General features: G+C 41.6%; 1 long non-coding RNA gene across 1 annotated transcript; it reads right to left on the bottom strand.

Annotated features, from left to right (window-relative positions):
* Positions 1 to 1,769: 1,769 nt before the first annotated feature.
* On the bottom strand, positions 1,770 to 3,672 carry LOC110702937. The gene is made up of 3 exons (XR_002507631.1): positions 3,128 to 3,672; positions 2,773 to 2,881; positions 1,770 to 2,175 (listed from the first exon to the last, which is right to left on the bottom strand). It is a non-coding gene; the product is annotated as an uncharacterized LOC110702937 (long non-coding RNA).
* Between the last annotated feature and the right edge of the window lie 21,223 nt (positions 3,673 to 24,895).

The raw sequence follows: 24,895 nt of genomic DNA, 5'->3' as shown, positions 1-24,895 counted from the left end.
CATCTCCAAGGCATGTATATCTTCAACCCATAAGAGAAAAAGAAGTTAATAATAGCCGACGCAACAAACCAAAAGCTTAGCAAATACGAATCACAAATAACTAGATGAAACCGTTAGTCCCCGGCAACGGCGCCAAAATTTGGTAGGCGTGTCACGTACCTAACAAAAATAACCTAACTAACCACTACTATGTAGACAGGCAAGTAAGGGTCGAATCCCAAGAGACTATGGTTCACCAATAACTATTTAGACTCAAGTAATTACTAAGCAGAATTCAACAATGATCGATTAACTAAAGAACTAATGTATAGAAAATACAAAAATAAACTAAAGAACATGAAGAAATCAAATAATTAAAACATCCAAGATCAAGTATCACCACAATTACGAATGATGCAATTATATTTCTACCCCTAACATACAATTCCAATTGAATGGGGAAAAGTAAACCCTAATCAATACCAAGGACCTCTCTCGAGTATCAATGGCTTCTCTGACATACAATCAAGCCTATTCTCATGGTATCATGCATATTAGAGACATTAAACACATTACTCTCACTTCCCAATCATCAACCCAACTATTCTCATGTTGAAAATCAAACCTTAAATTGATCTACTCAAATCTGTTTAAACCCAACTCTCGTTGTGATAGAAACAATGGAATAATCACAATACTAAGATTACGTCTAACCTAGTATTGACATAATCAAAATCAAATTAGCATAGCAATTGTAAAAGTCATTAGAGAATTTAAACTTTTAATTCATGCATCAATCATAATTGGGCTACCCTAGATCTTGGAATAGGAAATCTACTCACTCATAATGAAATAAACAATAACAATCATAATTATAGAAAACATAATTGAAAAGCAAAAATAATTGAAAAAAATGAAATAGAAATAAATACCAAAGATTCTTCAATTGAACGGAATTAAATTGTTGAAGATAAATGCTCAAATCTAATGGAAAGAATTACAATTGCTTTAAAATATAAAACTAGAACTCTAGAGAGAGAAAGAGGACTAAAGGAAAAATTAAAACTCGTTTTCTAAAGAAGATTGCAACGGGTTTTTATACCCTTAATGACCTAAAAATAAGAAAATAATAATACGGAGTGCCGCATAACTGTGCCCGGTCCAACCGGGCAAGCACCTCCCGATCGGGCGGTGAGAGTACGGAGTTGCTTTCCTTCGTAGCACTTCTTCCACCACGTGCCCGGTCCAACCGGGCGGACCTTGCCCGATCGGGCGCATGGGGCGGTCTTCATAAATTGCTTGCTACCTTCGAAAATACCAAAAATCATCTAACTCCTATGTGCCCGGTCCAACCGGGCGGACCATGCCCGATCGGGCACGTAGAGGCTGCAGCAAATAGTTTGTATTTAACTCATATTAAATCAGTCATAACTTCATATCTGGAGCTTCGTTTGAGGCGTGTAATATATCGTTGGAAAGGTCTTTAAGTCTAATTTCCAATGCAATTTGAATCACTCCATTATCATTTATATATCAAAAGTTATGAGCATAATAGTGAACATGTGTCATATTTGTCAAGTATTTCATCAACGTTTTGCTTCATTTTCACTTAAGTTCGTCTCGAACACATGTTTTGATATTCTTAAGCAATATGTTTTCATACTCCATGATTATTATACTCTAGATTAGCCAACCATACTCCATTTTCATATAAATCACCTGAAATTCATCAAAACACACAAACAAAGAGTAGTAGAGCACAACTTAAGCAAATAATGCAAATTTGCACTAAAGATCTCTAATTTTGTAATCAAATGAGCTTAGATACCCACCTAAAACATGTGCAAAATAGGACCTATCAGTATCAAAGAAATCCATTATGTTACACAACGGGTCTCTTCCATATATATTTTTTGTAAAAAAATAAAAATTCCCATGACAAATTTATCACGGGTATTAAATTTTGAAATTTGAATTTCATTACTCTGCTCTATTGGAAAAAAAAAGTTTAAATTACAGAAGGAATCCACTAAAGAAACTTACATAAACTTATTATTGAAATTTACAAGTATTAGAATACTACATTAACATTAAAAGTACAGAAACTTGTTAAAATAATTAATAACTAATTGATTTAAAGATTTTACAAGCATATACTTTTAATACATTAATAGAATAACTTGTAGCGTCAATAACCTGATCAATAATATAAATTATGCAAAAAGTTAGTCAATTAAAAGCCAATAAACAAGTTAGGATCGAGAAAAAAGAAGAAGAATACAAAATAACATTCAAAACCAATACCCAATTCATCATTATATTTTAAATTATGAACTGATTAATAACTGCTCGGCATATATAGTGCTTTATATCACATATCCAGAGCCTTGCTTTATATCCTGATTAATTGTGACATGTCTTATTAAATTAGAAAAAATAAACTAATTAATCACCTATTCAATTGATCAATTACCATAACTATTAAAAGACAATTATTCAACCAAGTATTCAATTTTCCAACATTCCAAATTTCTGACCCATTTAAACAATTAAACAACAAAAAAATTAGACACAAAACAGAAAAACACAAATACATAATTAACTTAAAATTTTAAAAAAAAAATCACATAACAACTCAAGTACTCATTCAAAAATCAACATTCAACAAATCAATAATAGATTAATAGAACAAGACAATTAGACAACTAAATAGACAATAACATAAACAATTACACAGTAGAAAATACAAAAATCTGATTTTGATCAAATTAGGAATTTAGGGTTATAACTTACTTTGAATTTTGATTGGAGATTTTGGGAAAGTGAAGGAACAATCCACAACCGAAGGTGGGGTCTGCCGGTCAGGTCGTCCGTCGTCGTTAGTCGCTGCCTCGTCGGAGGTCTGGTCACGAAGGCAGGTGGTCGGAGTCAAAATATCAAATACCAAGGAGGACTTTTGGTTTTAGTGAATTCACAAAAACAGGGGAAAAAATTTGTAAACTATAAAACAAATCTCCAATACCAATTTACTAAAAAAAAAGGAGTAATTTTGATGCAAAAATCTACACCATGAACAAAAAGAATCAATAAAAAAAGATAAGATAAAAGTACCAACATTCAATTGTAGATGATTTCTTACTAGTATTACCTCTGAAATTCTGAATTAATTGCAGAAACTAGGATCACTTATAACTTATAACTGATGAAATGGAGAGATTATGAAATCAGGGTTTCGTAGAAAACAAAAATCAACCGAATAGAGCATCGTTGTGGTGGCCGGCGCGATTTGTTGGCGACGAATTCAAATCGCCTATAGGACTGAATTCCTAAAAGGTGGTGACGACGATGGAGTTCTAGAAGAGAGAGAAAGCGACCTTTTAAAGTGCAACTGAATTCCTGATCTGATGAGCGACGATTATAGGTTGGAAATTGTGGGGGTTTTTTACTCCACCTATGGTTGCAGCGGACTTTCGTTGTGCTTAATTGCACAGAGAAAGGGGAAGGGTAAGAGGAAGAGAGAGAAAGAGGGGATAACGAAGAAAAGGGAAATGGAGTTGTTTAATTTAATTAAAGGTGAGAAGAGAAGAGAGAAAGAGGAGGTGAAAGAATGGACGGAGGAAAGGCGAGAGTCGGTTTAAGAGGGGTGGGCCCTTACATACATAAGAGACCTGTTATGATAAACAACGGGTCTCTTATCTCTTTTCTATCTAAAGCAATTGGCCCTTTGATACATTAGAGACCTGTTATCAGTAATGTTAGGTCTCTTATATTAAAGAGACCTGTTGTATCAACCAACAGGTCTTTTATTAGAGGTTCCTTTGCCTATTTTTGTAGTAGTGTGTGCCCAGAAGTAAGGTTTCAACTTCTTGATTTCCATGAAAAGAGCAAGGCTAAAATTTTCAACCAAGGGGTACTGCAACTCAGCATTTCAAAGAAAATGGCTAATGAAATAGACCGGGAGCTGAATGCCGCCTCTCTCAGCTAGGAGAACGACACTGAGGGCATGATCTGAGACGACCAAATACATATAGAGAACCTCTCCTACTAGAGGGATAACCAACCATGGCAATGAGTGGAGGTGCTTTTTCAATTTCTGGAATGCTGCCTCAGCATTTTCCCCCCATTCGAATCTAGTCTTCTTTTTTATTGCCTGGAAGAAGTAGATACACTTATCACATGACCGGCTGAGGAATCTCCCCAATGCCGCCAGACAACCGGTAAGTTTTTGAACTTCCTTGACAGTGCGGGGTGACTTCATGTCAATTACCGCTTGTACCTTTTCCGGGTTGGCCTCTATCCCCCTTTGATCAATCAAAAATCCGAGAAATTTCCCAGACTCAACACCAAAGACACACTTCTTGGGATTAAGCATGACCTCGTGCCGCTTGAGGGTGGTGAAGGTTTCTCGGAGGTCAGCAAGGTGATCCATCTGTAGCTTAGATTTGATTATCATGTCATCAATGTACGCCTCTACATTCCTCCCAATTTGATTAATGAAGACTGTATTAATCATTCGTTGGAAGGTAGCAGGCGCATTCTTCAGCTTAAACGACATCACCGTGTAACAGAATAACCCTTGATCAGTGACAAATGCTGTCTTTTCTTGATCTTTTTTCCACAAGGGTATTTGATGGAAGCTTGAGTAAGCGTCCATGAAGCTCATCAAGGCATGAACGGCTGTAGAGTCGACCAGACTATCGATCTTTGGAAGTGGATAGCTATCCTACGGACATGCCTTGTTCAGATCTGTGTAATCGACACACATCCGCCAAGTACCATTCGTCTTTTTAACAAGGACAACGTTTGCTACCCAATCCGGGTAGTAGCATTGCCGAATGAACCAGCATCCATCAGCTTCTTGACCTCGGCGACAACCGCTTGAGATCTTTCTTCGCCGTGATTTCTTTTCTTTTGCCTAACTGGCTTCTTTTTTGGATCCACGGCGAGTTTGTGGACAGTAAAATCAGGGCTGACGCTTGACATCTCTTCCACTTCAAAGGCAAAGATTTCTTTGAATTCCTCAGTTGGTGCAAGTCTGCACCCAACTTGGCAAAAGCAACTGTCCCCACCTTAACGGTTCGTTCTAGACGGCTGTCGTTAAGAACAATGTCGATATTTTCACCAGCCGGCTGGGGATAGAGATCATCTGACTATTCCCCGATCAGTGATTGCTATTGCTTCTCTTTTTTACGGCCACCAAGTGGTCCGCCTTTCTCTTTTTGCCGGATGCTTTGGGAGCAGGCGCGTCTTCCTTGAAGTCGTCAAGGTCAATAGGTTCCTCGCCTTGGCCGGCTGCGGCCACCGTAGGCTTGACGTTTGAGAGATAGCACTCCCTTGCCGTCTTCTGATCCCCATTCAGGGAACCCACTGACCCATCATCCCTCTCAAATTTGATAAGCATGAGGGATGGGATGATGACTGCCTTGGACTCGTTGAGGGTTGGACGGCCCAAAATCAGATTGTAGGCGGTCAATTCCTCAACCACCAAGAACTTGACGACCATGTGTCGTCTCTCCCCCTTTTCTCCTAAATGGATGGGTAGGTCAATCCTCCCCACCGGATGCACTACTCCTCCACCAAAACCAACTAAGGGGTGAGAGACTTTGTGCATGCTGCTAGGCTTGTACTTGAGCTTCGCCAAGCACCGATAGCTGATAAGGTCAAACGAGCTCTCGGTATCAATGAGGATCCGGCTCACCCGTTGGTTGGCAACCTTACATTCGATTACTATGGGGTCATCATGAGGCCGCCTGACCTTGCCCCGGTCCTTCTTAGAGATGATGACCTCAGGGAAGGTGTCTTTCGACGCCTGGCCCTCATCCACTGAGTTGACCTCCAGCTTTCTGATGTGGTCCTTAGTGTCCCGGATGGTAGGACCCCCTCCCGCGAAACCGCCTGCTATAGTAATGATTAACTCTTCATCAGTGCTAGAGCTTATAGCAAGGTTGTCAGGCTTCTTGGGCGGCTGACCACTGTTTGTTCTGAGGTTACCCTTGGACTTTGGAATATAGGACTTTAAAGCCCCCTCACCAGCCAAATGGTCTAGTAACCGCCTGAGGCTATAGCAGCTATTAGTGTCATGGCCTATATCCTCATGGAAATGACAATACTTGCTCCTATCCCAGCTTTTGATGGGACTTTTTTGCAGCCGGTTTCTTAATGGTCAACCGGTCTTTAATCTCCATGAGGATGGAGGAGCAGTCCTTGTTGAACTCGTACTTGGGGATGTACAACTTCAACTCTTTCTTTTTCTTCTGGGACGGTTGACTAGAATTGTCCGCCACTTAGACTTCTTTTCTTTTCTTGCTCTCTTCTTTTTTGGTCGGCTGAGCTAACCGGCTCTCATTTTTGTCGGACTTTTTAGGGTCCGACGGCTACTTGATGGCACAAAGCTCCGTTGCCTGTATATAGGCTTCGGATTCCGTCAGAGCTTCTTGGAGGGTAGCCACCCTCTTTCTAACTAAGTCGAATTTGAAAGTTGACCCGTCTTTTAGACCCTTGAAGAAGTATGTGTAAGCTACTTCGTCAGACAGCCCCTGAATCTGAATTCTCATCAGATTGAAACGCCTGTTATAGAACCTTAGCCTTTCTCTATCTCCCTGCTGAATAGCCCCCATATTAAGACTTGTCTTATTGGCTGGGATGTTCATAGAGAAGTTGGACGCGAACAAGTATGTAAGCATCTTGAAGTTATTTATGCAACCGGCTGGAAGATTGCCAAACCATCGTTGGGCTATGCCCTTCACTGTTTTTGGGAAGCATCGGCACCAGGCAGCGTCATTCAACCCTTGTAAGTACATGAGGTTGGTGTAAGCCATTAGGTGGTCTTCCGGGTTGGTGGTACCATCATAGGTACCGACCAACACATTCTTAACCTTGGCCGGCTGAGCCGCCTCATTTATCTCCCTAGAGAACGCCGACGACTGTTCCCCAAGGTTTAGCAGCCAGAGCTGCTAGTCCATAGGCTGGACATTCAGTGCCGCCTGACCCCCGAAGAGGGCCGGTTGCATGTATGGTGATCCATATGGCATGTATGGCTGTTGGGGCACATACAAAGCCGACTGGATAATTTGAGGGCCAATACGTGCGGACAAGCTGCGTGACTGACTCTCTCGGTTTGTTTCCGAATACTTCATTGAAGTACTCTAGAAATTGTCTGGGTAAGTCGATGTTGAGGCCGACTTAGACAACTGTTGACTTCTCTTCTGCTGGATTAACATCTGGGCATCTGAGAAAGTCCTTTTTGATCCATCCGGCTGAACTTGCCGGATAGCCTTCCTTTTCCCTGATTCAGGGAAACGGAGCTTTGAAAGGTCGATCATGGGCCCATCTTCCCCCTTTGGTTTAGGGTGAGGAGTAGGCACACGATCCTTAACGTGCTTTTTCCCTAAGGGAGAAGGCTTTTTGGCTAACTAACCCTTGTTGGTGCCAGTTGACTTGTTTATCAGGTCCTTGATTTTCCCTTTGAAACTTGTCATGAATTTCATGAGTTCGTCTCTAGTAACGGGAGCAGCACCCTCCGCCGCTTGGGGTAGCCCAGCTGGCTTGACGGTTGGGTTGCTTGAACCAGCTTTGTCTTCCCCCCGTTCCCTTTTTTCTTTGGAACGGGTGCGTCTTGTTCTGAGTGACCCGTCTGGGGCCACATAGGTGTCGACTTCGAAGTCGTCACCACTCTCTTGGTCTGTATAGACCTCTACTCCAGCCAAAGGCTGGTTCTCATTAACAGGCGGTACAGACTGCTGTGAAGCCATCTCAGAAGTACTCTCCCCACAGACGACGCCAAATGTTTCGGGGTTTTTGGAGTCCCTCGGGACAGTTACAATTCCAAGAATGTGCGTCGACCTTTTGTACCTGCAAAACCACGGAAAACCCCGGTTAGGTGGAGTTCCGCCTCCGACGATCAAGTTAGAACGTATTCGGATGTATAAAAGTGCGGAATGTTAAGGTTTTTCTTTCGGATTCCGAGAGAATTTTGCAATTAATATTGCTCGGGTTTTGTGTGTATATTTATGAATGTGCAATAAATGAGGATTTTCCTCTATTTATAGTGTAAGGGGATCAGTTCCCCTTTCATGGGTTAAAGTGCCACGTGTCACCAAGGGGTTGGTCCTCTCAGAACCTTTCTGATGCTGACACATGTCAGCACGCGATTGGTCCACGTGGACAGGGTATTTTTACCCTAAACAAAAGTGAATCAGAAATATCCTCTGTATCTTTCAACCACTTTTAATCTCTCAAAGAATTTGCTTTTCGTAACTCTTTCATAGGTATGTCTATGAGCTTACTAATTTGAATATTGTACTCTTGTAAATCCTTTTCAGACTTCAAACTTGGAACTGTTAATATGTAATTTTCATGTGCTAAGTTAAATGAGCCGACCTTATAAGATCTCATAATCTCAATCCCGTAAGCATTAAAATCAACCAAGGCACAAATAAGGATCCGTAACGCATCATGTAGCATCTTGACGAACATTCGACATTGAACATCAGATTAGCCACCACCAGTAACCAAAATACAAGGACACTTATGACAAAAGTTCCCTTCTATTAAGGTTTCAAGAACAACAAGCTTTTCAACATTAAGTATAAAATTAGCATGACAAGACTTTGCAGTAAGTTGTGAACAAGGTCGTTTCTGACATTTTGGAGGCCCAGAGCAAAATGATAATTGAATATCATTTGTTTTTATAATTTTTAAATAGTTATGTAATTTGTTAATTTGTAAATAATTTTTTATAAATTGTTAAATACTTTCTCCGTATTTTTAAATGCACCATTTGCACTTTTTCATTATTCGCACTCCTCTTTTGACCTTCTTTTTGTGATTTATCCATTAGAGAAAAAAGTATAATTTAATATCATATTTTTTATAATTTTTACTTAAATAGGTTTGAATTATAATGTTCATTGGGCCACAATTATAGTTGGATTGTATTTTATTGTTCAATTGTGAGTAACATTGGGCCTTTTTTTTCGTTTTAGGTTTTATTAGTCAGCGCAAGAGAAATTAAGAAGAAGACTTATCAAATAATAGGTAATGAGTAACTTTGGGCTTTGAATTTGATTTCTTGTGCTATTTGTATAACATCGTATTAGAACTTATTAATTAAAGTAGCATTTCGATCTTTGTTTCACTAATGATTCGACCTGTCAATCGGGTCGAACGGGACGGGTTCGGGTCGGGTCGCTCCGGGTCACGGATCATTTTAGGTCGGGTCACTTTGGATCACGGGTTGAGAAATGCTTAACCCTAACCCAAAATGTCGGGTTCGGGTCCACCCAACAGGTTTAGAATAGTTTTTTATTTATTTATTTTTTAGCATATTTTTAAAGTTTTTTTTTATTTTTTTTTTCAAGATTAATTTGCTATTTTTTTCCAATTTTTTAATCGAACATTTTCACCATATTATTTTTAGCCATTACATACTACATAATTTAAATCGTCACCATTTCATTGAAGCACATCAAATTCTAACTAATAAAAAAAAGAATAAACTTAAAAATAAAACTTTTAAACATCCCAAAATTAAAGGAAGGGACCAACATTATATATGTGGACTATAATATTTCTTGACATAATATTAGTAGATCTGCCAATCGATCGATGGTATGACGATGATGTGGGTTATATAGATTATGCAATTAGTGTAGGTCGATAATTGGTGTATGAGGTGATTAATGTGGATTTGAGTAGGAGTTAAATGAGATAGATAAATGAGAAAGAGATGAAATAACGAATGTCAGATAGTGGACAAACAATCAAACTTAATCAATAAACTAATACTTCTTAATACATGTATTTATTTAAAAAAACCCATAAAATCGGGTTGACTGGTCGGATCTGGGTTCAGGTCAGGTTTGATCCGCAAATTTACGGGTTAAACGGGTTCGTTAAATTGGGTTATGGGTCAAAAAAACTTTGTTCAAGACCCACAAAAACGGGACGGGTTCAGGTCGAGTTTGCAGGTCGGGTCGAATATTGACAGGTCTACTAATAATGCTTTAAGCTTCAAAAAATAGCATCAAGGTTTTAGTTCCGATTTCGGTTTTAGTGGTGAGCTTGTGATGCAGAGGGTGACCAAGACCATTGCGCTTATGGATAAGGTTGCTATGCTTGATGATCCTTAGTGTGAGCTATTGTTACTTAGGGCATGTACCGGAGTTTCTAAACTCTACTTTGCATTACGTACTTGTCCTCCTAGTACTTTTGAGACGGCTCAGCGCACCTTCGACGGGGCTCTTTGATCTTCTTTGGAGCGTATTGTTACTGCTTCGGGGCCTGGGTTTGGTGATTGGCAATGGCGCCTTGCCACCTTACCATTTGCGTTTGGAGGGCTTGGGGTATATTCTACAGGTGATGTTCGTCATTATGCTTTTCTTGATTCTCGGTTACAGTCAGCTAGGTTGCAGACACAACTTTTACGACATGCTGGCATTGTTGGTCTGGGACGAGCCTTTAAAGATGCTTTGAGTCTGTTTAATGGAATAGTGAAGTATGACATTATGAGTAATCCCAGTGAGATCGCTTCCCCTAAACTCATGAAGAAATTGGCAGATATATATTTCACAAAGGTTACCGCTTCTGTAGAATCCGCCTTTTCTTTGTCTCCTCGGCAATCAGCATTGTGGAAATCGCAGCAGGGAGATCACTCCTCTGCTTGGCTTCGGGCAGTTCCTATTTCTGGGTTGGGTTAGACGATGAACGCAAAGACCTACCGATGTCTGTTGTGCTACGGGATGGGTGTTCCATTGTTCTCTATCTCGACGCCGTGCTCGACTTGTTCTCGGGTTTTTACTGGGGATATTTTTGGTGATCACACGGTGTCGTGTGCTGGTATTGTGGGTATTAAACATCTGGATAATGTTGTCGGGATACCCTTGTTGATATTTGCTACAGATCTGGGATTTCAGTAAGAAAGGAGGTTGACATAGGGTTGTTTGGAGGGAATGACGGGATACTCAGACCTGCTGATGTGTTACTTTATTCCTGGGATCGTGGTTGCGATGCTTGTGTGGAATTAACAAGGTCTTCTCCTTTGACACAGACAGGGCTATCTGACTTTGTTCCTAGACGGGTTGTGGCTGATGCGGCTCATCGGAAGCGGGTGAAGTATGAAGCTACGTCGACTGATTGGATATGGTTTCATTCCCTTCTCCTTTTCTTCGCATGGGGAATTAGAGAAGGAGGCTGTTGCGTTGCTGAAGCGGGTTAAGAGGTTCTCGACGACGCAAGACATTGGGGCTCGTGTTGCAGCCCATATCTTCATTAGGGTAGGCTTTGCTATAGCTAGAGGAGTGAGGGCCCAGATTGTATCTCGGCTTCCCACTAATATAATGTAGGTTGTATGACTTTGTCTGTTTTTGAGATAATAATAGTAATAATTATAATAATAATAAAAAAGAAATAATAATAATAATAATAATAATAATAATAAATAAATAAATAAATAAATAAATAAATAAATAAATAAATTAAGAAATACAGTAAATGTGGTGATATTTAGCTAGCTCAACTATCATCTCTTCGATTGTTAAAAAAAAGAAAGAAAAAAGAAGAAGTTATCATCTCTTCGATAAAGTTAATAAATTTTAGCCACCCAATGGTCTACATAAATTTTAAGTAATAGCATTAAAAGCTATAAGATTTAAGGAAAACTAAATACAAGCCATTACACAAATTTATTCAGGGAAGATCTCTAACACCCAAGCTTTCAAAAGAGATGTCAACCAATTCGAGTTTTGCTAACCTTATCTTTGCCCTTTTGATGATGATAACTGCTCCCCTCACTCCCACTAAGGTGTCATAGCCTTGTGGTAGTCTTGAGATGAAGTTGTGTGCATTGGTGGCTCTTGCATCTTCGATGATCTTATTCTCAATGAATAAAGTTCAACTCAAACAATGTATTAATACTATGCTTTGAAGTCATATAAAATTGCAAAAACTATACATCACTCTAAAATAAAAATGCTCTCAATAACATAATATCAAGATATAAGAATTCAAACTGGAAAAATATGCTAAAAAATAGAAGCTTAATTGCATAGTATAATTTTAGAACCATCTACATTCCTAAGAATTTAAGATGACAAGCATAATACCAATTTGAGTTTCTTAAAGTGTACCATTTCTAATTTCATAGTATCAACCAACTTTGATCATACTTGTACATCGATCAAACATATATATTATGCATACATACATTAGTTATTAGTGTTCTACATTTACTCACACCTAATGTTTCGGGGTTTTCTGGTGTCTTGCGGGAGAGTTACGATTCCGGGACTAGATCCGTGTGCCTGTACCTGCAAAACAACGGAGGCTCCGGGTGGTGGGATCTCCGCCTTCGACGATCAAGTTAGTAATTGTATGTGGAATAAAAAGTGCGGAAAGTAAAGAGGGTGATCTGGTTCCTCAAAGGGGAGGAGTGATCGGGGAGTGCAAATAATGCTAAGTCTGGTCTAGCGATTAGAGTGCACGTGTGTTTAGGGCTTCTCTTGGTGAGAGTAATTAATTCTGAATGTGTTAAATGGAGGCTTAATTACTGTATTTAATGGCGGACACATGGTAGGACCTGATTGGTCCACGTGGCAGACTGTGATTGGGCGGGGAAAATCCTCTAATCATTTGCCCCTCACAGGTGGCACGTAACTGGTCACATGTCACCTGTGACAGGTGTCGGCCTGTAACAGGCGACGACCTGCTACAGGTGTCGGCCTGTAACAGGCGACGACCTGCTACAGGTGTCGTCCTGTAACAGGCGACGACCTGCTACAGGTGTCGGCCTGTGATAGGCTGAGAGTTTTTCCCGACTATTTTCAAATTTGGGAGTTACCCTTCGCATTCTCATTTTACCTTATATAAGGGCCTTGCCTGAAAGTCTTTTGTTCACACTTTTGCAAATTTTCTGAAAGAGAACTCTCGGACCCCTGAACTTGAGCTCTGGTACTTTGGATAAGTTTTAACTTGCCGACTACCTTTGACAAGCCGACTGTTTTTTTTTTGGACGACCACTTTCTCTACTTCCTTCTTCAGCAATTCTTAAGACTCAAGTAACCGTCTGTTCTCTTGTGTTTTCTTTTCTTTTTCTGTGAAATATGGTACCTCGAAAGCACCCGACACGACCTAGGTTAGTGATCAGTCGGTCACCGGGGACGGTTGAATCTAGGACTAGGAGTGCCGCCTGCCCCTTTCTGGATCACTCTTCGCCCTTTATACAAAGTCCGACTGTCTCTGTGTCTGTGCAGGACACTATGGCCTGGACTAAGAGGACGGCCAGATACGCCAGCTCAGACGACTCTTCCTTTTATGTGCCAGCGAGCGAGCTATCAAACAGGCCGCCTGATGCCGCTGGTACCCCAGGTGACTCTGTCACAGGGGGCTTTGAGGAGGGGGTCAAGGTGGCCCCTTCTAATGCTTTTGTTGACTTAGCTGGTCAGTAGTCGGCCCCTTCTAAAGAAGAGGGGTCGGCCCCCTCAGAGAGAGGGGAGTCGGACTCTTCCGATAGTGAGTCCGAATCTAGCTCTTCAAGCCGTCTTTCTCCAAGTTCGGAAGAAAGACATTCTCGCTTACATGAGGCGAGATTATCTCATACAGTCGAAAAAGGGGTCGACTGGGCAGAACCATCCATCTCCCATAGGGAGTTGAATACCCCTTATTACTGTCACGTCCCAAAAGGTCGAATCAAGGCCATGAAGGAGCGAATAGGGACTTTTCCAATGGACCATGTGATGGGTCCAGATTTTAATTTATTTGTGCCGGATGCTGAAGATACAATTATCTGGCTCGCGGGGTCTAGTTACGGGGATGCCTGTTTTGGCTGCTATGAGGCGGCCATTAAGGCTGGACTCCAATTTCCCGTGCATCCGGCAGTTCAACAAATCCTCGACGGGTACGAGGTGGGGCTTTGGCAGTTAGCTCCAAATTCTTGGTTCAGCATCCTTGGCTATGTAGCCGGATGTGAAATGCATGGGGTGGACCCCAATTTCGAGGTGTTCACCCATATGAATTATTTAAGCCGGATCCCCAAAGCGAGCGGTACCGGCTGGTACCAAATAACAAGCCACAAGGGCTATTTGATGATTAGGGGGAAGGAAAATAAGTGGAAAGATTGGAGAAACACTTTCTTCCTCGTCACCAATCCCAATAAACTTCTGAACAAGCGATACAACAGGTGGAATAGGGATCCGCCTCTTCTTGCAGGCGGCCCTATCATGTCGCCTGTTCCTCGTCAAGCAAGGGAAGAGATCCTTGACCGAGGACTCTTCAAAGTAGATATTAGGGCCAACTCTACTACCGAGGTACGGGAGCAGGTGCCTTTGAACTGCGTCCCCCAATTTAAATGGCTTTACGACGAGTATTTTTTGGTCGCATGTGGCCTAAGCAGTCGGGCCCCCAGAGGTAGCCGACCCCCTGTGCTTCTATATGCATCATTTGATTTATTTATGTTTTTCTAACTCTTTGCTGTGCCTATTTGTAGCCGAAGCTATGGACCATATTTCCGCATCCAAGAAGGCGGCCGCCCTTCTGCGGACCTCCATTATGAGCCTCAAGCGGCCATCATCTAATTCTCCTGCCAAGGAGGCGCCTAAGGTAAGTTATGATCTTTCGAGTTTTTCCTTGAAATCCTCTTTTTGCCATTATTAACTTTCTGTGTTTTTGCAGGCGGGCTCGTCCAAACCCTCTTCCTTCCAGCAGCCGGACTCAAAGGTTCGGAAACAGACAACTGGGAGTACGCATGGCTCCTTCAGGAAGCAGGCGGATAAAAAACAGCCGCGCACCCCACAAAGTGGGGATAAACAAGCGCATGTCCCAAGGGACAACCAGCCTCCAAGAGGTATAACCGGCTCCCTCGGCCCTTGTTTAATTTCTTTCTTCGAAATTTTTCTTTTGTTCTAACTTTATATTTCTGAATACAGGCGGCCATCAAGAACCAAACTTGGTCCACATGGCCAAGTCTATGGTGAAAGCCATCCCTCTAGAGGAGAGGGATGCGGTCAGGGGAGTCGGCACCCTTGACCTTGACGGAATCATGGGTCTCCTCTCCGAGATAGACTTAGTATTTTTGAAATGTTGAGTGACTTTGCTTGCCGCCTATTTTTTGCGAATCTGATGCTTGTCGTTCTTTTTCAGACTATGCTTCGTGTACACGGCCTCCGTAGGCCGATTAGTGCCAAAAACAAAGAGGTAAAAGCTTCCAAAGCCATGGCCGCCTCTGACTTTGACAAGGCAATGTTTGAAATTGCCCAAAATGAACTTTTGACACATGATATTCTTTATTATCAGGCGGCTGCCACTTTGGAGATCAAAGACGAGTTGGAGGTGGCCACAAAACAGAATCAAGAGCTGGAGAAGACGGTCAAAAGCCTCCAGGACAAATTGTAGCCACTTAAGAATATAGCCCATAAAGCTGAAGGTCTCCAAAAGTCTTTGGACAAGGTTAAGGAGCGCTTAGAGAAGCAGGAGGTGACCATCACTCAAGAGCTTAAGGCCAATGTTGAGACCGAGAAGCTGGCTTTAGCTCAGGCCATGATGGAGGACGCGACCAATATTATGAAGATGACCTGGTTGACCCTCTTCCCAAAATCTGACTATGCCCAATGGGATTCCAAGTTCACTGCCTGTACTGAAGAGTATGTAGGGTTTTGTAGTGACCCGACACTACGCGGAAGGAAACCCACCAAGACCCGCCCCTTAATTAAAGCAATTAAACAACATAAAAAACTTAATCAAACAAGATTAAGGACAAGAATTATACCTTTGACGCGTGCTTTGCTCCCAAGGAGCTCTTACTTCAAAATCCCGAAAAGACGAGATCTCCGACGGATCGTACCCTCGACCCGACCCGAGCGTCCTAAGTCTTGAAGGTTAGTCAAGACCCGGACAAAATAACTATGAGTTTTATGAATCAAAGGTTTACTCTTTTCTTAGAGTTGCCTTTTTAATTCCACTCAAGGTTGTTCATTTCCCAATACCCAAGCTTGGTATTTATAGGGAAATGAACCCTTGTATTTCATTCCCCAACCAATGTGGGAGAATGTCTATTTTGCTAATTAATTTATTTCTAAAATAAATTAATAAACAAAACTAATCATAATGCAACAAGTGTCAAATAGACAGAGAAGGTTAGGTGAGGACCATGAATGGGTGGGGGGACCATTGCCTTGCTCCTCAAGGCCTTGCCCAAGCTTGGTCCCCACCCCTCACCTAAACCGGCACCTCATGGACAACTGGGCTGGCAGCCTGCCTTGGCTGCCAAGGCTGCCAGCTGGCGCCTAGCACCAAGGCTGGGCAGCCAGCCAGCTTGTTGTGCTAGCAAGCAGTGCTGACACGCACTGGCCTAGCACGCATCAGCCCTAGCACGCTGCGAGCTGCTGGGCGCTGGTGCTGCTAGCCTAGTGCTGTTGCCTAGCAGTCCCTTGCACACACTCTTGCACATGGCCCCTCGCACAAGGCCTCTCGCACTGCCAGCCAGCTAGCATGCGCACACCCCAGCCAGCGCACTATGCACGCAAGGCCTAGCATGCGTGCTGCTAGCGAGCCACGCATGCTGGGCTTGGTGCTCCTTGCTAGCATGTTGTGCTTGGTGCTGCCATGCGAAGGCATGTACGCAAGCACACAGCTAGGTGCCTCATTGCGAGGCTGCTGGGCGACGATGCACACGCACACGCACACACGCATGTGCCTAGCACTGCGATGGTGTTGTGCGTGATGCTAGGGTGTTGCGAGAGCGCCTATGCACACACACGCACACGAGGGTGCTGTGCTTGGTGCGATAGGCTAGCGACAGCACCCATGAGCACCCAGGCACCCTCGCTAGCACTCTGCTAGCTGCGATGGGCTGCCTGGTGCTTGTGTGGCTTGCGATAGCTGGCATGCGCACCCAGGCGCCCATGCTAGCATGCTGCTAGCTTGCGATGGGCTGCCAAGCGCGCCTAGGCTGCGATGGTGCCTAGAACACCATGGTGCGCCTAGCACACACATGGTGCGCCTAGGCTTGCTATGAGCTAGCCTAGCCTAGCTACGGCCACGCTCATACTTGTTGCTTGTGATTTTGCGACGCTCGGTCTCGACGCCCTAGGCTCGATTTCCGACGTCTGTATTCGTAAAACTCTGTTGACTCATAAATCCTTTCGGATTAATTCGTCGTCTCGGATCGGTGATTCGATTGGGTTCGACCCGAAGGGTTCAGTTAAGATCAAGCTGTAATACCAATTGTACCTCGATATTACTGATCGGAAGCAGCCTCCACCTAGGCATTCCGATCACTTGACGTTACTGAAGAATTAGCTCTGTAATAATTCTGAACCCTCTATCGGAAGAATACACTTGTTGGAAAGACACCATTCCTTTCAATCTCCCACTTGTCCTTCCGGACAAGTGTGCATATTGTGTATAGCTCATTTCCTTTGTCACTTAATGTTTCTTCGTGAACTATAAGGTAAGATTCTTTGTCATCCTTATTACGTTCAGAAGTGTTTCTCGATCTCCGAGTTCGACTGTCAATAAGCAGATGATTTCTAAAATCCATCTGAGCACGTCCATGCATTTTCACAGTCTCACTCTTCGAGCGGCCTTTTAAACAACAAAACATTTTCCCTATTGTTAGTAGGGGGACAATCCCAGTCTTGTATTGTAAGTTCTTCTTACTAAGAAGACATAGTCTCCCGAGTGTTCCCGTTATGATCCCCAGTTACGGCAGACGTTTGGAAACATCAAAGAGTCTAGTACTCAAACAAGAAAACTTCACAGTACTCATGGTCGGAGGAAATAAGTTCCGATAGTCATAATGAGAAATGTACTTATGACAAAATTTTAAATTCTCTTAAAGTACTCTCATAGGTCTTATTCCAGTACAGTTCTAAACTGTACCTGTGCAAATGATTTATGACTGTCACGTCCTCGCAGCACAAGAAACGGTGCTGTAAATAATACTACACACTAATCTATGGCGGTCATCAATAGTCCATCTGTTAGATGACCTCGATTAGGGATACTTTTCTATTTAATATTCAATGTTCACTTAACAGGTGTTTCTTATCCAAGACATGGTCTTGATACCCTGTTTTGAATATTTTCGTAAATCGAATGGACTTATTATTTAATTCTAAACCACAATTAAATAGTAATGGAGTAAATGATAATTTTGCACAAAATTAATTACTCCATTAATGAATGGTTTTAGTACAGTGACTTACATTAAATATCCTATTTAATTAAAACACATGTGTAGGGAATTTCAAAGCCAGTCTCCAACGTGCTTGATTCCCATTGCCTCAATGTGCTTGTTGTGTTTCACTTGAGGAAAAGGTTTAGTCAAAGGATCGGCTACATTATCATCCGTGCCGATCTTACAAATTATGATTTCACCTTCGGATTTCCATTCCCTTATCATGTGAAATCGCCTTTGCACGTGTTTGACCTTCTGGTGTTCTCTCGGCTCCCTAGTCTGAGTGATAGCTCCATTATTATCACAATAGAGGTCTATCGGTCCCTTGATTGAGGGTACAACACCAAGTTCATTGATGAACTTGCAAATCCAAACAGCTTCCTTAGCAGCTTCTAAAGCAGCCAAGTACTCGGCTTCAGTTGTAGAGTCTGCAGTGGTGCTCTGCTTGGCACTCTTCCAGCTAAACGCTCCTCCATTCAGACAGTCGTCTCTGTCAGTCTGAAAGCTAGCGTCGGTGTAACCTTCAACAACCAGTTCTTTGTGGCCTTCATACACCAGGAATTTATCCTTGTTCCTTTTCAGGTACTTAAGGATGTTTTTGGCCGCAGTCCAATGCGCCTCTCCTGGGTTCGATTGGTATCGACTCGTTGCACTCGGAGCATACGATACATCTGGCCTTGTACATATCATGGCATACATGATCGATCCGATTAGCGAAGCGTATGGGATCTGATTCATTCTTTTTCGCTCAACAGGTGTCTGCGGACACTGTTTCTTGCTGAGAGTTATGCCATGGGACATGGGTAAATGCCCTCTTTTGGCATTTTCCATGTTGAATCGAGCCAGTACCTTATCAATGTAAGTACTCTTGCTTAATCCAATCATCCTCTTAGATCTATCCCTGTAGATCTTGATGCTCAATATGTACTGTGCCTCTCCTAAGTCCTTCATTGAAAAGCACTTTCCCAACCAGCCCTTTACGGACTCCAACAATTTTGTGCTATTTCTAATGAGCAGTATGTCATCGACATACAAGACTAGGAATGCAATGTCACTCTCACTGAACTTCTTGTATACACAAGAATCATCTGGATTCTTGATAAAACCAAACTTGCTGATGGCTTCATCAAATCGCAGATTCCAACTTCTGCTGGCTTGCTTTAGTCCATAAATGGACTTCTTTAGCTTGCAAACCTTTTTAGCGTTGCCTGGATCGACAAAACCCTCTGGATGTGTCATATACACAGTTTCTTCCAAAATCCCATTAAGGAAGGTGATTTTGACATCCATTTGCCATATTTCGTAGTCGTAATATGCAGCAATCGCTAGGATGATCCGGACGGACTTTAGCATTGCAACTGGTGAAAAAGTTTCATCATAGTCAATCCCGTGGACTTGTCTATAACCTTTTGCCACCAGTCTAGCTTTGTATATTGATACATTTCCAACTTTGTCTGTCTTCACTTTGAAGATCCATTTGCAACCAATGGGTGTATAACCCTCGGGCAAATTTACCAAGTCCCAGACTTGATTTTCAGACATGGAGTCCATCTTAGATTTCATGGCCTCTTGCCATCTTGCAGAGTTGGGGCTCGTCATAGCTTGCTTGTATGTCGTCGGCTCATCACCATCCATAACTAGGATGTCTTGATCATCAGTTAAGACGATACCGAGGTATCTGTCTGGTTGAGATCTTTGCCGTTGTGACCTACGTAGGGTAATCGGTTGAGCATTTACATTGTCTGTTTGACTCTGACCAATCTTCTTAGATGCTTCCAAAGTATCTAGATTGTCAGTTTTGTCAGGGTGACATTGTTGCTCGTCCTCTCGAACTTCATCGAGTTCGATTTTCCCCACTTGTCATTTTGGAAAGGTGATCCTTTTCCAAAAAGACACCATCACGAGCAACAAACACTTTGTTCTGGGATTTATTGTAGAAGTAATACCCTTTGGTTTCTTTTGGATATCCCACAAAGAAACACTTATCCGATTTGGGGTGAAGTTTGTCCGAAATTAATTGCTTGACATATGCTTCACATCCCCAAATCTTGAGAAAAGACAACCTGGGAGGTTTCTTAGTCCATAATTCATATGGAGTCTTTTCAACAGCTTTTGACGGAGCTCTATTCAGTGTTAGTGTTGCTGTTTGTAGCGCATGTCCCCAGAACGAGATAGAGAGTTCACTAAGACCCATCATTGACCGAACCATGTCTAACAAGGTCCGATTCCTCCGTTCGGACACTCCGTTCCATTGAGGAGTTCCGGGAGGTGTCAACTCTGAAAGAATGCCACATTCTTTCAAGTGATCGTCGAATTCATGGCTCAAATATTCGCCACCTCGATCCGATCGAAGTGCTTTAATTTTCTTGCCAAGTTGATTTTCAACTTCTTTCTGAAATTCTTTGAACTTCTCAAAGGATTCAGATTTATTCGACATTAAGTAGACATAGCCATATCTACTATAATCGTCGGTAATAGTGATGAAATATCGGTAACCTTGCCTTGCGGGTGTGCTCATAGGTGCACATACATCCGTGTGTATTAGACCTAATAAGTCACTTGCCCTTTCTCCCAACTTGGAGAATGGCTGTTTGATCATCTTGCCTAATAAGCATCCTTCGCAATTTTCAAACGACTCTAAGTCGAATGAGTCAAGAACACCTTCTTGAAGAAGTTTCTTGATGCGTTTGATGTTAATATGGCCAAGACAACAATGCCACAAGTAGGTTTGATTCGACTCGATGGTCTTAGCCCTTTTGGCAGTATTCTCGATGTTATAGACCTGTTTGTCTAGTGACAGCACATAAAGACCATTTTTTGAATGTGCCTTTCCATATAAAACATTATCAAAATATATAATACAACTATTGTTTTTGATTCGAAATTCGAATCCTTTGGCGTCCAACGCCGATATTGAAATAATGTTTTTGGTCACTCTAGGAACATGATAACAATTTTCAAGTTCTAGAACAACCCTAGTGGGCAAAGACAAACTGAGAGTTCCAACGGAGACGGCAGACATCCCTGCTCCGTTGCTGACCGGAAGCTCGACCTCTCCCTTCTCTAGCCTCCTACTTATCCTTAGTCCCTGAGCATTGGAACAAAGGTGTGAGCCACATCCGGTATCTAATACCCATGATGTTTTGCTAGAGAAGTTTAAATCTATAACGAAAATACTTGATGAAGAAGCAACGTTGCCGTTCTTCTTATTTTCCTTGAATTTGAGGCAGTCCTTTTTCCAATGTCCCTTCTTCTTGCAGTAGAAACATTCGGAATCAGACTTAGAAGAAGCTGCCTTCTTGTCCTTGTTGCCCTTTGCAAACTTTGACTTAGGCGGGAATTTCTTCTTTTTCCCTTTATAGCTCTTCTTTTTGCCCGCACGTTTGAACGACTTGCCCTTCCTCACCATGAGCATGTCATGCTTGCCCTCATCCTTGAGGGTTTGCTCGGCTTGCTTCAACATACCATGAAGCTCGGTGAGGGTTTTCTCCATACTATGAATGTTGTAGTTCATCTTGAACTGATCATAGCCTTTGTGAAGGGAGTGGAGAATGATGTCAATTGCCATTTCAGTTGAATACCCAGCATCGAGCCTTTCCATGTTTTCAAATAATCCAATCATTTTGAGAACATGCGAGCCGACTGGCTCTCCTTTCTTGAGCTTGCTCTCAAGGATCTGCCTGTGGGTTTCGAACCTTTCAGTTTGGGTCTGCTCTTGGAAAATATTCTGAAGCTCAGAAATGATCTCAAAAGCTGTCTCCTTTTCAAAGAAATTCTTTTGAAGGTCCGGAGACATTGTGGCCAACATGATGCATTTGACATCCCGATTGGCACCATGCATCGGTTAAGGGCAGCCTGAGTGACCTCCTCATTGGGAGCGTCGGGCATTTCCTCATCAAGGACGTATTCCTTTTGCTCCTGCATTAGTACAATGCGGAGATTTCTTTGCCAATCAAGAAAGTTTGGCCCGCTCAACTTCTCCTTGTCGAGAATTGAGCGCAAAGAGAATTGGTTGTTGTTTGAGTTACTTGCAGACATGATTTCTTTAATTGAAAGAATTTGAAGTGGAAAACCATTCATACATCAATGAGTTGAAATTTAAAGCGTTCATGCACTTATTCACACTTATTGAACATTTTATTCACGCATTTTAAGATTGTCCCTTATGGGCGAGAATAAAATGATTCCGAGATCCCAAAGATCAAGAAATGGTTAAGCATGCTTTGGCTTGTCTTAACCATTAAATATCTTAAGGTAAGCAATCCAATTGCTAATAGCTCCAAGCTACTCTCGGTTTGATAAAATGTCGCATCTAATGCATACTTGACATTTTATCTCTTTTTCCACGACATCTAAGGACTCCTTACTGATATCATTGAGCTTAACCAAGATAACTTGTATACCTAGTATACCTTACGTTCCTAGGGAAGTAGTGATGACTCGCTTTGGCGTAATCCATCACATACGCGCATTAGTTCAGTAAGTGTTGTTCTTGGAACGGCAAATTTTAGCTCAATATTATTAAGGGACCTAGGGTTTCTATGTTGGTTGATTTAAGTGAACCTAACTAATCATCACAACATTATAGAAATCCTAGACATGCATCTAGCAATCAATATATAAGGCATAAAAATAGACGCATTTGGCAACTAGCATGACCCCTTGAAATCTTCAATTTTCATGGGTCTTCATCTTGGCTCATCTTCGTCGAAACGCCGTCTTGAGACATCTTGGCCAAAATGAAATAAAAGAAGCTAGCTAGAACGACTAAGATTAATCTAATTAGTACAAAAATACTTAACGGTTCGCAGACCGTATTTAGATTTACAAAAATACATAACGGAACGCAGTCCGTATTTTCTATCCTAGTCGGGCCCCACTAGTTGCCATTTTCAAAGAACCTGTTTTGAAAGAAATCTTTCATTCACCCGTTCACTATTTGTGAACGGCCCATGCAATTTTACGAAATACATAATTAAACACGCACAACTAGTAACTAACTTAGGTCGTTAATCCAATTAACGCGCCTAATTAAAACTAGTCAAAGTGGTTTAATCCATTATTTCTAAACGCAAAATCCTAACGCATTTAATTAAGCTCCCACTAAATTCCGCATCCGTACTTAATTAATCCGATTAATTAAGTCGGCATAACCCGTGATTTGTCAAAATTTTGCAAAATCGAAAATCGAGGTTTTTAGCCTTGTTAAAATAATTACTTAAAATTATTAAAATGGAAAATTTCGCAAAATCATAGCTCAACCTTAAGCAAAACCACCCAACAAATCCCTTGGTGGGTGCGCACCATGGCTGCTAGGCAGCCCATGGTATGGCGCCATGGTGCGTGGGTGAGGCCTGCTGTGCCTAGCAAGCAGTACCTCAAGCCCAGCTTCCTGCTAGCATGCTTCGCATGCTTGCTAGAATGCTGGTGCCTGCGAGCATCTGGCCTGCTGGGCAGGCGCATCATGATGCTCGTGGTGCGCTGGGCTGATGCTTGCTGCCCTGCTGCCCAGCAGCATGCTTCGCAAGCTAGCCCCAGCCACCCCACGCACCCCAGCCATGCATCCCTGCCACACAATAACGCATAGCAGCATCAAGGCTCGCCCTTGTGCGCACCACATGCAGCCACATGTGGGCTGCTAGGCAGCCCGGCTAGCCTTGGTGGCACTTGTGTGTGTTGCCTTGATTTACGTGCTATGACTCGGGATTTTAATCCCGATTTACGTGTGACATGAATTAATTCCAAATTATTTTAGAATTAATTTTAGGGAAAATAAAATAAAATAAAATTAAGTGTAACTTAAAATAAAATTATTTTAATTGGTGCATAAGCCTAAATTTATCCAAAATTTCAATTTTGAACAAAATTAGGTCAAACTTTATGCTTAAAATAAAATGAGCTATGTCCAAAATTAATGTTGCCAATATGCAAATTAATGGATTTGACAAAAGAGAATTGGAAAAATAAATTAACCATCCAATGATAAAAAACTTTTCCAACTTGCATACTTGTGTAAAATACCAAGATTACATCTTCCAATATGAAGATTAATCAAATTTTACTCACAAGTAATTGTACTTAATGGATTTTAATCAACCAAAACATGAAAAAATCCAAACTTTGTTCAACATGGAATTTAGGGTTAGGGTTCCAATCATTTAAACCTTTAAAGATTAGAACTTTAACATTATTTGGGAACTTAAAATACAAAATCACAACAAGTTTTCACACCTTATTGCAATTTATTTGTAAAATTGTGAAAAACAAGTTTATGTGATAACTTGGTATATCAACTTAAGCACTAATAAACACTCCATTATTATGCTCAAGGATATTTTAAAACCAGTAGATTAGTGATGCAAATGTGCATTTAATCTAACCTTGTAATGCTTGGATTAATCAAGGCTTAAAAAGAATTAAAATTTTGGTTGAAAAACGAAAAACCCCAGAAAAATGGGTTTCTAGTTCGAATTTGGCTTCTAGACATTCCTAAAAGATCTGAAACAGTTCCAAAATGTCAATTCCACCCAAAATCACTATTTTTGAGCCAATATCTGGGTTCGACAGCCAAATCCAAAATAAAATCGAGTTTTAAAAAATTAATTAAAACGAGCATCTAATTAGATAAACATGAAGCAGAAAATTAAATTCTTTAAAACACCTTAATTAAACAATAATTGCAAAAATTAAAAGGAGCGTGGCTCCGATACCGCTGTAGGGTTTCGTAGTGACCCGACACTACGCGGA

The sequence above is a fragment of the Chenopodium quinoa genome, unplaced genomic scaffold (genome assembly GCF_001683475.1).
Source record: "Chenopodium quinoa cultivar QQ74 unplaced genomic scaffold, ASM168347v1, whole genome shotgun sequence".
Taxonomy (NCBI): domain Eukaryota; kingdom Viridiplantae; phylum Streptophyta; class Magnoliopsida; order Caryophyllales; family Amaranthaceae; genus Chenopodium; species Chenopodium quinoa.
The sequence above is the reverse complement of the archived record's forward strand: the minus strand, read 5'-3'. Positions and strand labels throughout refer to the sequence as shown.